At 41.8% G+C, this 13,371-nt stretch overlaps 1 long non-coding RNA gene across 3 annotated transcripts in view; it reads left to right on the forward strand.

Annotated features, from left to right (window-relative positions):
* The window catches only part of LOC113251962 (uncharacterized), a 45,416-nt gene that overhangs the window by 11,073 nt on the left and 20,972 nt on the right, over nt 1-13,371 (forward strand). For 2 of the 3 annotated variants that reach the window (XR_008957989.1, XR_007190004.2), the window contains 3 exons: nt 1,919-2,092; nt 2,233-2,355; nt 11,617-11,735. This is a non-coding gene — a long non-coding RNA (uncharacterized LOC113251962). Of the gene's footprint in view, nt 1-1,918; nt 2,093-2,232; nt 2,356-11,616; nt 12,121-13,371 lie in introns of all 3 variants that reach the window. The other variant, XR_007190003.2, reaches the window with a different exon arrangement.

The following is a 13,371-nucleotide window of genomic DNA, read 5'->3' on the forward strand; positions in this document are numbered from 1 at the left end:
GGTAATAGATCTTAAGGATGCAAGATAAGGATGGAAGGAATATAAAGTTGGATTGGGCCAAATATTGGCTCACTAATCAGAGATTCCAGATTCAGTGTGTTGAATGAGCATGGAATAGATCTAATAGTTTGTTTGATTGGTCGACCCAAAATCTGGACCCAAAGGCACCTCCCAGTACATGAAGTAGAAATGCCAAACTTCTTTCATATATTATAGAGGAAGCTATTCAGGAAATTGTGAGGTTTAAGGAAATTGGATTTCCTTATAGTGGATTAACCATATAGGACCTGACCACCCAGCCTCCCACTATATTCAAGAGGACCCCTGGGATACACTGTTTACCAAAGCAGTGAGAAATAGAGTCATGAGGAGAGCCCCAGCATCCTTGAAGAGTTTTTTGGTGGCTCTTCTCTGGGCAAGTAATTGCAGTTGGGAACTGCTACCATTGAACTGGGACTCTTAAATTAAATGAGAATGATGAGATCCTAGGATGGCAGGGGCCAAGTGGCAGCATTTAATTACCAAAGTTGAGGTAAATTTAGTTACCATAATGGGCAACAGAGGCAAAGCAGTAATTAGAGTAGCCTAACCTGCAGAGATCTTTGGCATTAGCTATTAATCATGGTGTCCCTACAGTTAAAGCAGATGGGTGTCATCACTGAAGTCTTACTTGATCTAATGAACAGAAGACTGACTTGAGCCACCAAAGTCGACAGCCTTAGTTACTCGGTCATTTCCCAGACCTGAGTCATTTCACAGATCTGGAGTCACTTGAATAAAGGGGAAGCCAGGTACTCTTGAGAAAGGACCATGCCATATTGCCAGATTATTTATGCTGTTGGTCTTTTTTTCTAGCCTTCCTCCAAAGGGTGTGTTGTCATTTACCAGCGTGACTCTGTACTGGGGAAAGAGAAAGAGTCAGACTTTTTAAGGGATAACTAAATACTAGCTCTGAACTGAACTAATTCTTAGAGACTCAAAATGTCACTCTGTAACCCAACAGTCAGAGTAGGGCCTTAAAAAAATCACTGTCAGGTGGGGCGCCTGGGTGGCGCAGTTGTTAAGCATCTGCCTTCAGCTCAGGGCGTGATCCTGGCGTTATGGGATCGAGCCCCACATCAGGCTCCTCCGCTATGAGCCCGCTTCTTCCTCTCCCACTCCCCCTGCTTGTGTTCCCTCTCTCACTGGCTGTCTCTATCTCTGTTAAATAAATAAATAAAATCTTTAAAAAAACAAATCACTGTCAGGTGATCAGTGGAGTTTTGGCTCAGGTTCTCTTCATAGTGGTCCCAGTGGGTACCTGAATCTAGCCTGTGGGTATTTGCCTTGTTTTATAATGCATAACTGGTGTAGAGACACTCAGCAACTGGCAGACTCCACACTGATTCCCACACTCATGCAGTGAATGCTATTATGGCAGAACAGGCCAAGTAGAAGCTACTGGAACTACCTCTATTTATGAAAATAGTAAGGCAATATCATATTAATGGAAGGACTCCAGAGATTCGCACCACTATTGGTGATTCCTACCATATCTCCATTCAACTCGCTTATTTACGTAACAGAAAACAGATGAAACTTGTGTAACCACAGTGGATTTTTGTAAACCTAATTAGGTGGTGACTCTGATTAGAGCCATTGTTTCAGACGTGCTTTCATTGCTGAAGCAAATCGACATATCCTCTTGCACCTGGCTCACAGCTATTAATAAGGCAAATGTATTTTCCTCATTATCAAAGATCAGCAACTTTTCTATAAATGGCCAATGGTGTATGAAGTGTCGGTGGAAGATAGCGTTGCTGCCTGGAGCACTTGGCAGGCTCTTTATACACGAGCTGCAGTACAGACTGTCGGGATTTTGGAGCAAAGCCATATAAAATTCTATATTTAAAACTATGCTTTTTTTTTTTTTTTAAAGCAGCTTCTTACTTACTATGACTGACTGCTTGACGGCAGACCGCGTTACCATGAGACCTAAGCTGTGCTTAATGACCTGGTGTTGTGTGACTCATAAAGTCATCCTTTAAGCTGGGCATGTGCAACAGCACTTCATATATACGAGACTGGGCTCAAGAAGATTCTGAAGATGCAAGTAAGTTGCATGAGGATGTGGCCCAGATGACCATGGCCCTGCTTCTCCAACAGTTTCCCCCCTGGTTCTCACTTGTGGCCTCATGAGGAATCCTCTGACCAGTTTGCTAAGGAAAAAAAAAATTCTGGTTTGGTTTACAGATGGTGTTGCATGACCTGCTAGTACCGCCTGGACACGGACAGCACTATGGCCCCACTCCAAGACGACCCTGCAAAACAGGGAAGGGAAGCCTCCGGGGAGCAGCACGTACCACAGTGCACCAGGTTGTTTGCTTTTCCTGAAAGTAGAGGTAGCCGGAGATACGGGTGTCCACTGATTCCTGAGATATGGTTAACGGTTTGGCTGTATGGTCAGGAACTTGGAAAGAACATGATTGGAAGATTGGTGACAAGGAGGTCTGAGGAAGAAGTATGTGGCTGGAGCTCTCTGAGTGGGAACAGAGTATAAATATATTTGCTTCCCGTATAAATGCTCTTCAGAGGGCAATCTCTGTACAGAATTTTAATCAGCTGGTTAAGATGACCCATTTTGTGGGTGTCCAGCAGCCTCTGTCCCCAACCACTCCTGTCATTGCCCAGTAGGCTCACAAGGTGGCCATCTCAGCAAGGATGGGAGGTTAAGTGTGGGATAAGACACAGGGACTTCCACTCACCAAGACCAATACAACAAAGCCACTGTGGGGTGTCCAACCTGCCAACTGCAAAGACCAACTGAGCACCCGCTGTGGAACCGTTCCCTAGGGGCGTAAGTCGGCTTCCTGTGGCAGCTTGATTCCACTGCACTGTTTTCATCATGGAAGGGGCAGCATTTTGTTCTCACTAGAATAGGCACTTGCTCTGGATATGGACTTTTTTCATCCCTCAGTGCTTTAACCAGAGCAATAGTTTATGGTCTTAAAAATCTATCCACTGTCATCGTGTTCCATACACCATTGCTTCTGATCAAATAACTTATTTTTTAGCAAATGAAATGTGGCAGTTGGTCCATGCTGCTCACGTAATTCCTAGGCGTACCATCTAGCAGCTGGCTTGCTAGAACAGTGGTGTGGCATTTTTAAACCTCAGTTCCAGTGCCGGTGAAGTGGCAGCATCACGCAGCATTGAGGCAGTGTGTCCCAGGATGCAGTATACACCCTACATCAGCAATATTTGGTGCTGTTTCTCCCGTAGCCATGATTTATGGGTCTGGAAATCAAGGGTGGAAATGGGTGTGCAATATTGGCTTTTCATCTGCATAACTTTAGACTCTGCTGGTTTCAAGGTCTTAGTTGGAAAGAGAGGAATGTTTCCAAAAAGGGGCGCAATAGTGATTCCATTGACCTGGAAGTTGAGATTGCGACGTGCCCACTGGGGCTTCTTGCCAGTGAATTAACAAGCAAACAAGGAGGGTTCTGCACTGGCTGGGGTCATTTATCCTGACTCTAAAAGCAGAGCTGGATTGCTACTACTCAGTGGGAGCAAGGAGGAGTGTGTCTAGAATGCAGGATATCCCCTGGGCTGCCTCTTAGTCTTGCTTCCAGGTCTATGATTACAGTCAATGGAAAACTACAACACCCCAATTTAGGCTATATTACTCATGTTCCAGACGCTCCTGGAACAAACATTTGAGTCACGAAAGAAACCACAGCCAGCTGAGGCACTTGCTGAGGGTAAGGGGAATATCAAATTAGTAGTAGAAGGTGGTATATACAGGTTATGACCATATGACCAGTTGCAGAAATAAGGGCTAAAGCCATTATGAAAAATTCTTCCTTATTTTTATATGAATATGTTTATATCTATGTTTTTTATATATATACACCAAAAACCTGTTTTCTTCATCCTCTTTTTTTTTTTTTTTTTTTTTAAGATTTTATTTATTTATGTGACAGAGAGACAGCCAGTGAGAGAGGGAACACAGCAGGGGGAGTGGGAGAGGAAGAAGCAGGCTCCTAGCGGAGGAGCCTGATGTGGGACTCAATCCCGGTACGCCAGGATCACGCCCTGAGCCGAAGGCAGACGCTTTAACGACTGCGCTACCCAGGCGCCCCTGTTTTCTTCATCCTCTTATTCCCCTATCATCTCAGTATTTATATTAAGGGTGCAAAAGAGAGAGTATAAATTAGCTCAAAGAAGGATGAACATCACCCAAAGATAAGAAGGAGATTTCATAGCCTCTTTCGGGAATATGGTTAATGTGGTTTTAGTTATATATAGGATAATTGTATGTGTTAGGTAGAAACTTGACTTTTTAATTGCCTTCATTTGGAAATTAAATGTAATTTAAAGAGATGCGTATGTGTGCCAAGTTGACGGGGAATCCATCAACTGCAGGGGCTTTGTAGTGTGTCAAATAGGTTGGACTGAACTACATCTCCCACAATTCCCTCCCCTATAAGTGTCTAGCTAGGGTGTGCCACAAGAGACATTTTTGTGTGAGATGTGCAGCCACAAACACGCTGCCGCAGACATGTAACCTTTTTATGCTCAGAAGATTGGGGAAGAGTCTCCGGGTGCTTCTGTAGCTCATGCACATGGCTGTTTGTCTGCCGACTCACCTCCCCGCAGCAGCCTGCAGCTGCTTCCCCTTCCCCTGGATCTTCCCTCCGCTCTGTGACTCCTCCTCCAGATGTGCACTTATCTCTGGGACACAGGGCGCCAGCTTATCCCGCAAGATACCCACATCATTAAAGCTGGAGACATTGAGCCTGACACAGATTCCAGTCACCACTTGACATCCCTCTTCTCAATTGCCTGCCTGCAGATGTCAAGGTCTAGCATCAGATATGAAGACAGCCTTACAGAGACAGTTTTTATCAGCTCCCACCACAGCACAAGGTCCAATCCTTGTGATAAATCTGTGTGTGTGTGTGTGTGTGTGTGTGTGTGTAAGAGAGAGAGAGAGAGAGAGATCCTAATGGTTCTGGATCTCTGACTAAATCCTGACTGATGCAGACCTATATAAAATGGTATTGAAAGGAGTGTTATTTTTCCTTCCCTTATCATCCTCCTATTTTCCCCCACTCATACTCTATAAAACCAATTTCATAGGTTTTTGCAATTTCATTCAAGTTTCTAAGATACAACTTGAGAAGATCTAGAGTGCTTCATTTCATTACCCTGAAATGCGTCAAGGCTAGATGATGTGTTTTTTACATGATATTATAGTGGTCATCATCTTGTTTCCTCTTCAGATGATTCTGGCTCTTTCACTGCATTCTGTCATGAAACCATGTTGGTGAAGATGAGAATGTTTCGGGTCCCCGTACATTGTGGGTTAACCATTTGTGATTAAGCAGAACTGCAGTTATAGGAACTGATTGACAAGTGTGAACTGAGAAAGTGGGATCCATACTATGAACCTTTGGCTTGGCACTGACACTGTGGAAGGAGCCATGGTAGGGACAATAGAAGTAATAGGGCTGCTACTAACAATGCTGACCTTTAACTGTGAAACCAGTCTTCCTAAGAAAGTCCCTTTTAAAGTAAGGACCTCAGCCTGAAGTTTGGAGCTATTAAGCAGTATCTGTCAGGTAATAATCTTAGTCCTGCATTTGGTTTAAACAGTAATAATGGGTTTGATTTTTCTGCCACGTAATCATCAGGCAGTCAAGCAGTTCTGGGAGTGTGGTGGGAAGCTGATAGGTTTGCTAGTTTACACATTATCTCTGGAGTCTCTTGCAAGGGCCTTTATGTTAGTACGTTTGCCTTGATCCTGTTTTGTATTCTTTCCTCCTTGGAGTAATACTTTTCAAATCCATTTCAACATTTTTGTCTTTATATATATTAGTTTTTATGTTTCTATATATTAGAAAAATCTGGAAATTCTTTGGGTGTATAAGCTATGTTGTCCTAAGCCAAATTTTGTATTCATCTCTTTGGAGTATGCCAAGTGGACTCTAATTTGAGTCTAGAGTCATTCAGGGCTAATTAGGGTGCATCTTGAGAATGATTGGCAGTCTTTGCAAGGCAGCTTCCCTAAGGGGAGGTTACCAGGAGATCTTTAAGTGAATCTCATCTCCTCAGACACAGGAGAGCAGGCTGTGCTGCCAAGCGGAGCTCAGAGAGGCTTAAGAGAATTTCTCAATTTCTCATCTTTGTTCAATTCCATCAGAGGTCCCCATTTCAAGCCTCAGGTCTACTCCTTCTTAATGCCATAAGTTTAACATAAAAGACATGCATAGTCTGTGAATTCAACTTAAATTATTGTTTTGCAACCCAATTAAATTTTGGATGTGATTTTCAGTAAGTTTGACCCTGCCACGCTGAGAAATAGTGGATTATCTTACGGCTGCCATAGATACTCTCTAGTTCCTTGGCTATGACCTGAGATGAAAGTTTAAAACCCTGATCTTGTTATATTATTTCCATAAGCTCTCCAGCGTGGTCAGAAGCAGCCATTGACCCCACAGTTCTTATAGTCATCATTATTACCATAGGTCGCTACCAAGTGCTGGAGAACTTACACTACGGGTGACACTTCAGGTGATCGTGATGCCTTATATGGCCACAGATAACCAGATAACAATTTTCTATTAGCAAAGAGCTCAGGTGATTGCAAAGTTAAGGATATAACCAAACAATCCCAAATCCCATGTTTGAGGATCTGTTTCCCAGAACCACTCTGGCACCAAGTACTCATTAGAACGAAGTCAGGAAAACAGAAACTACACCAGTCATTTCAGCAGAGAGAATTTTTTTTAAAAGATTTGTTTATTTGTTATAAAGAGAGAGAGAACATGTGTGCAAGAGGGGAGGAGGGGCAGAGGGAGAGCGAGAGAGAATTTCAAGTAGACTCTTCCCTGAGCATCGAGCGTGACGCAGGGCTCAATCTCACGACTCTAAGATCGTGACCTGAGCTGAAATCAAGAGTGGGAGGCTTGGGGCGCCTGAGTGGCTCAGTCGCTTAAGTGGCTGCCTTTGGCTTGGATCATTGATTTGGGGCCCTGGGATCGAGTCCTGCTTGCATCAGGCTCCGCACTCAGCGGAGAGTCTGCTTCTCCCTCTCCCTCTACCCACTTGTGCTCTCTCTCTCTCTCTCTCTCTCACTCTCAAATAAATAAAAATCTTAAAAAAAAAAAAAAAAGTCAGAGACTTACCCAACTGAGCCATCCGGGTACCCCCAGCAGAGAGAATTTAACCTAAGAAATGTGTTGTGATGGAGCTTGAAGGACTAAAAAAGCAAACGTTGAGGCCCAGATATAATAACCTGCCAGAGGAACAAAGAGAAGAGGTTGGTGTTTTCAGAAACTAGAGGCTTGGAAAAGGGACCACATAGACCTAAGGCTTAGACCCCTGAGAAAGAGGTGCTGTCCTGCTCATACCAGTACTGCAGGCGGGCACCTTAAGGCTCATTTTGGAAGTGCCAAAGAAGCTAAAGACTGGAGCCAACTACCACTAGCTGAGGAAAGGAGTGTTGTTGAAGTCACAATGGCAGGAACCACACGGGGCCGGAAGAGGCTATTTTCTTCTTCGGCCTCATACCCTCTCTCTAGCACCCCCTGCTGGCAGAACTTAGCACAGCGTTACCTGGTAAAGGGTAATAGTTTCCCTTTTCTAGACCTATACCAGCAAGTGGATTGAGGAGGGTGGATTTGGCTCAAATTTAATAGAATTATGTGTGTTTTAACACATAAATGCAGAGACTCAATTACAAGAGAGAAGGATAAAAGATGTTTATATCTACATGTGGAATCAGAATGATGATAGCTATAAATTTGTTCAGGTGTGTAGACAAGTAATGCAAATAGCCAGTGGTGTTGCCAAGAATAATGTGATTCTCCAAAGTGGTGAGCAATTGTTGGTAATGTTCCAAACAAAATAATGTGCCACTTCCCCTTAACTTACAGAGTAGTGCTTTCCTGGACGTTGTGTTACATATTAAATTCTCAACTAATAGTAAATAGGTTTTTCACCTGCATGAATATCCAGCCATAAATTCAAGAACTCTTTAGGACAAGAGACAATTCTTTCTTTTATGGGAATATCCCATATTTTGCAAAATGTCTAGTACTGTTCCCTGCCGTATTCCTCCATGAATTTCCAAAACACCTGCTAGGTTCTGGTTGTCTCAATTAGACCAAGTGCCAGAGGGTCTTACCGCAGGGCCAAGGCATAGGGATTTGGGCTTTTTATTTTGAGTGAAACTGGAAACTATTTGAGGGTTTTAAACAGAAATGTTCAATTTACATCTTAAAAAAGATCACTCTGACTGCTGTTATGTGGAATATAGACTATGGGGAAAGCGAGAATAGAACCAGGAGTCCAGATGGGAGGCTCATGTTATTCCAGTAGGAGGCAATGGTGGCTTGATGGTGGAGGAAGTGTTGAGAAGTAGTTGGACTCTGGATACATTTCAAAGGTAAAGCGGATGAGATTTGCTGGAAAATTGGATATGAATGAAAGAAGAGCAAGATCAAGGAGATTTTGGCCTGAATGACTGTAATGACGGTGTCGTTTTTAAATACAGAAAATACTCAGGGAGAAGTGAACTTTCAGAGAGGGGTATCAAGAGATCTGCTTTCAATCTATAAGATGTCTAATAGACATCCAAGTGGACATGCTGAATAGGCAGGTGGATACACCAGTGTGGAGCTCAGTGGGGAGGTCAAGGCTTACATGAAAATTTAAATACATGAATCTGGATGCAGTCACCAAGGGGAGGAATATAGGTAGGGACGAGAAGAGGTTGAAGAATTAAGCCCAGTGCTCATCAAGATGCAGAGTCTGGGTGCCAGCAAAGGATAGTAGCATCAATCATCCTGGCCTGTGTTTATTTTTTTTTTTTACCATAACGCAATAATATGATATAATAATATTATAATAGCTAATACCAAGCACTGTTCTTTTATTTTTAAAGATTTATTTATTTGTTGGGAGAGAGTCTGTAAAACCCTGACCAATCTAAACTATGCCAACTCCTGGCCCACAGAAACTCTGTAATAATAAATGCATTTTGTTAAAAAAAAAAAAAGAGTTTAGAGTCTAAAAATTCACATATTTGTTTCCTATTGCTGCTTTAACAATTTACTACAAACTTTGTAGCTTAAAACAACAAAAATTTATTATCGTATTGTTTTGGAGGTCAGAGGTCTGGAATGGGCCCCACTGGACTAAAATTTAAAAAAAGCCCCTATTCAAGTGTGAATAACATCTGCAGCATTATTAATCTCACATATAAATAGTACAGTGTATGAAACTATACACTTTATATAATATAGTATATCATAGTTTATTATTATATGAAGGAGATAAAGGAGAAAATAGTCACATTTAACTACTTTATGAGCACAGTTAATATTAAAGTAACAGATAACTAATTTCTTTTACTTCGTGAGTAAAGGTAGCATTTTTTTTATAATGGATTCAACTGCATAAAGAATTTAACCTTGTATATATACAGAGGAAAATGGGTTATGTCATTCAGATAAAGTGGACCAGATAACTTCTTAATGCCAGGTCACAGAATAGAATATTTAGGAATTAGAGGCCAATCTAGCTATCCTGTCCCGCCCTCCAGAAAGCCATACGTTCAATATGCAATCAATATGGAAAGTGATTAAAGAGATAATGTAAATTTTTTTCTTTAAATATTAAATTTTTGAAGGCTGGTGAGGATTTATCATCTGGGACTAGCTGTATTTCAAGTGCTCAAAATCACATGTGGCTAGGGGTACCATACTGGACAGTAGTTTTAGGCAAAAGAGGAAGGCAACAGAATGAAACAAGGGACTACTTCAGGGAAGATGGGAACGTGGAAGTGAGATTGCACTGGGCTAAAAATGTCAGAGTTTCTGAGGAGGTGAGAGGGAATGGAATTTTAGGCACAGGCAGACTTCAGATCAGGGGTGACGCTCCTTTTTCATTATAATAAGAGGAAAGGAGGAAAGAATGGGTCTGGAAACAAAGAGTCTCAGCTAATGGATTCTATTTTCTTTGGGAAGTAAAAGAGCAAATGAGGATGATAGGAGAGGTGGCAGGGGCAGATATGGAGTCTTGAGGAAAGTGGGGAGTATTTGAAATAGTCTCTGTGGGACTGGAAGAGAGAGCTGACTAGAGGACCTTGACCATGAAACTGGTGGACAGCTATGGAAGCCTGTGTGAATCTGAGGACCATCTATCCAGCCCACACCGTCACGTGATTTTCTCCCGCAGCCTTCAGTGGCCTGGTTGTAGGTGATAGAGAAGGTATAAAATAGTCAGTTGAAAGCAATCAGGACTAAGGCTTTTCCAGGCAGATGTGAAAGAAAGGTTATGAGACAAAGGAGGTGAGGACTCTATCCAGAGAGCGCTTCCTCAAGTGGTGGACTTTAAAATCCAATATGAAGTGAAGACTCGAGATCTGATTCAGAGAAAGTAGATGTGATCATTTCCTGGAATTTCCAGCCAGGTCTGGGGACGCATCTCAGGACAGTCAATTAGAGAATCAGAAAAAGAGGAAGTTACAGCGAGAGAGTAAGCTGATTGCATTTATTGTTTACAAAGTGGAACGGTTTTGGTGATGACAAATTCAGGGTGTAGAACGGTTTCTGAAATGAAGCAGCAGGGAAGGGCATTGGAGATGAGGAGGTTAAGGAACTTGAAGTCCATGATAAAGGATGGGTCCCCCATGAGGACATGGAAGTCTTAGGATAATGGCAGGACTTGGAGAGAAAAAGACAACTGTAAGTCAGGTGCTAAGTTACAGAGATGAAGGATGGTGACCAGAAAGTCTATAAATGACAGCAACATGGATGGGTGGAGGTTGGTACAGCCATATGGCTTAAAGCTAAGAGGAATAGGATTTTCTTTTTCTTTTCTTTTATTTTATTTTATTTACTTATTTATTTTTATTTTTAGTTTCGGGGTAGAATTAGTGATTCATTAGTTGTGTGTAACACCCAGTGCTCATTACATCAAGTGCCCTCCTTAATGTCCATCACCCAGTGACCCCATCCCCCCACCCACCTCCCCTCCAATCACCCTCAGTTTGTTTCCTGTAGTTAAGAGTTTCTTATGTTTTGCCTCCCTCTCTGTTTTTATCTTATTTTATATTTCCTTCCCTTCCCCTATGTTCATCTATTTTGTGTCTTAAATTCCACAGATGAGTGAAATCATATGGTACCTGTCTTTCTGTGACTGACTTAGCTTAACATAGTACTCTCTAGTTCCATCCATGTCATTGCAAATGGCAAGATTTCATTCGTTTTGCTGGCTGAGTAATAAGAATAGGAATTTCTATGTGAGAGTGAAAATCAAGGTCTGGAAGTGGCACTGGAGAGAGAGGAGGTAACCAACCTTAAAGGTCATCTAGTTAAAAGACCTCACTTTATAGATGAGGAAAACGAGGTCAGAGACTGTGGTAGGCAGCCTTCGAAATGTTCCCCAGTGATTCCCATCTTTTGCTATTTACACACTTGTGTCATCCTTCTCCCATCAAGGTCAGCTTATGTGAGTGGTAGAATACAGCAGAATTGATGGTAATTGTTTCTGAGATTAGGTGACAGAGGGTATCACAGCACCTGCCTCATTACTCTCTCACTCTTGGATCACTCACTTTGGAGGAAGTCAGCTGCCATCTCATGAGCAAGCCATGAGGAGCCATGGAGGAGCCCACATGGCGAGGAACTGGAGCCTCTTGCCATTGGACATGGGAGTAAGCCTAGAAGCAGAGCCTCTAGCCCCAGGTGAGTCGTCAGATGACTGCAGCTCTAGCTGACCTCTTGGTTGCAAGCCTATGTGAATCCCTGAGCCAGAAGCAGTTAAGCCACCCCCGAAGCCACTCCCAGAACCTGGGAGATAATACCTGTAGTCAGAAAGCTAGTGTACAACTTAAAATGAGAACAGAGGGCTGCAGACTCTCAACTCAATACTCTGTTAGATCATGCCGTATTCTGATATGGCTTGGACTCCTTTTGTGCTGAACACACATGCACTACCTAAAAAAGTTCAATGGATCACGGTTTTGCTTTTTCATCAGCAAAAAAAAGAAAGAAAGAAAGTTACAGGAAGGAAGAAAGGAAGGAAACTGGACCATGCTTCCTCATGGAATGCAGAATAAAATTCAGTGAGGTAAATATTTTCTTTGTCCCCATAATAATACATAAGCATTTCTAAGACATGCTTACATCTTTTTGCCATAATTTCTGGAAGGATTGAGAAGACTAATTCAAGTGTGTGCAATAGCTGAGTGGTAAAACCAGAAATGTAATTTCTACTTGGCTTCTTTTAATCACTTGACCAAGATGACATAGACTCCCGGTAGTAGTTCTGTCATTTAAATACTTCAATAATTCTGACCTTCCTGTACAGTGAATCAATGCCAGGATCTAGTGTCTGCATTTCTGTCTGTTGTCTCTAAATGTAATATTCCGAGAAGGGCAGATTGCCAAAAAGGCACTTTGTGGCTTCTCTTTCCCTGCCATAGAGTCTGCCATTCGGATGCACAAAACTATTAAGTCCGAGAAATTTTGCATGACCCATTGACTTACAGTTTGGGACTCAGATTTTCTAAGTGTGATTAAATAATGTTTTGATTTTATTTTTCCTGCTTTAAGAATCAGCTAAAAAAGTAGAAGAAAAGGAGAAAAGCAGGGGAAAAGTAGAAAAGTAGATTTGAGTTTTACGACAATATGGGTTTTTTGAAAAATTAATCTCAAGTGTGGTCAACACTCCAATTTCATTAAATCTCACAGAAATTCAGGTATGTTTCCAATTATTTCCCATTACAGTCAGTAAGTTAATTTGCTGTCATATATTCCCAGCATTAGGGAGATTCTTGAATGTTTTCCTATATATTTTTCTCTCTACCCTTGAGAAAAATAGATTTCTAACTATTCTCTGGTATCACTTACTCTCTCAAAAGTCATAGCAAGACAGCTTTTACTCCCTTGATATTTTAGCACTTTCCTGGTTATAATCCAGCTAATTGAGTGTGACTTGAGCTTGCTTGCCATGAAACACTACTTCATATTTTACATGAAATAGATTAGTGATAAACGTGAACTTTGCTTTTTAAAAAATTAGCTTTTTTTATAATCAGCAAAAAAAAAAAAATGTGTGTCCTTAATTATTTATGGTACTGATTTTTCTAGTTGTATTCTCATTCTTCAGAAAACTCCAATGTTCGTAATCAAACTTATGCTTTGAAAATTCCTTGATTTTTATGACCCTATACATGATTTTTAGTAAGAATTTATTATTCAAGGGCACCTGGGTGGCTTAGTCAGTTAAGCCCCTGACTCTTGATTTCAGCTCAGGTCATGATCTCAGGGTTGTGAGATTGAGTCACGTGTCCGGCTCCACACTGGGCATGGAGTCTGC

This window comes from Ursus arctos, unplaced genomic scaffold (assembly GCF_023065955.2).
Source record: "Ursus arctos isolate Adak ecotype North America unplaced genomic scaffold, UrsArc2.0 scaffold_7, whole genome shotgun sequence".
In the NCBI taxonomy this organism is placed as follows: Eukaryota; Metazoa; Chordata; class Mammalia; order Carnivora; family Ursidae; genus Ursus; species Ursus arctos.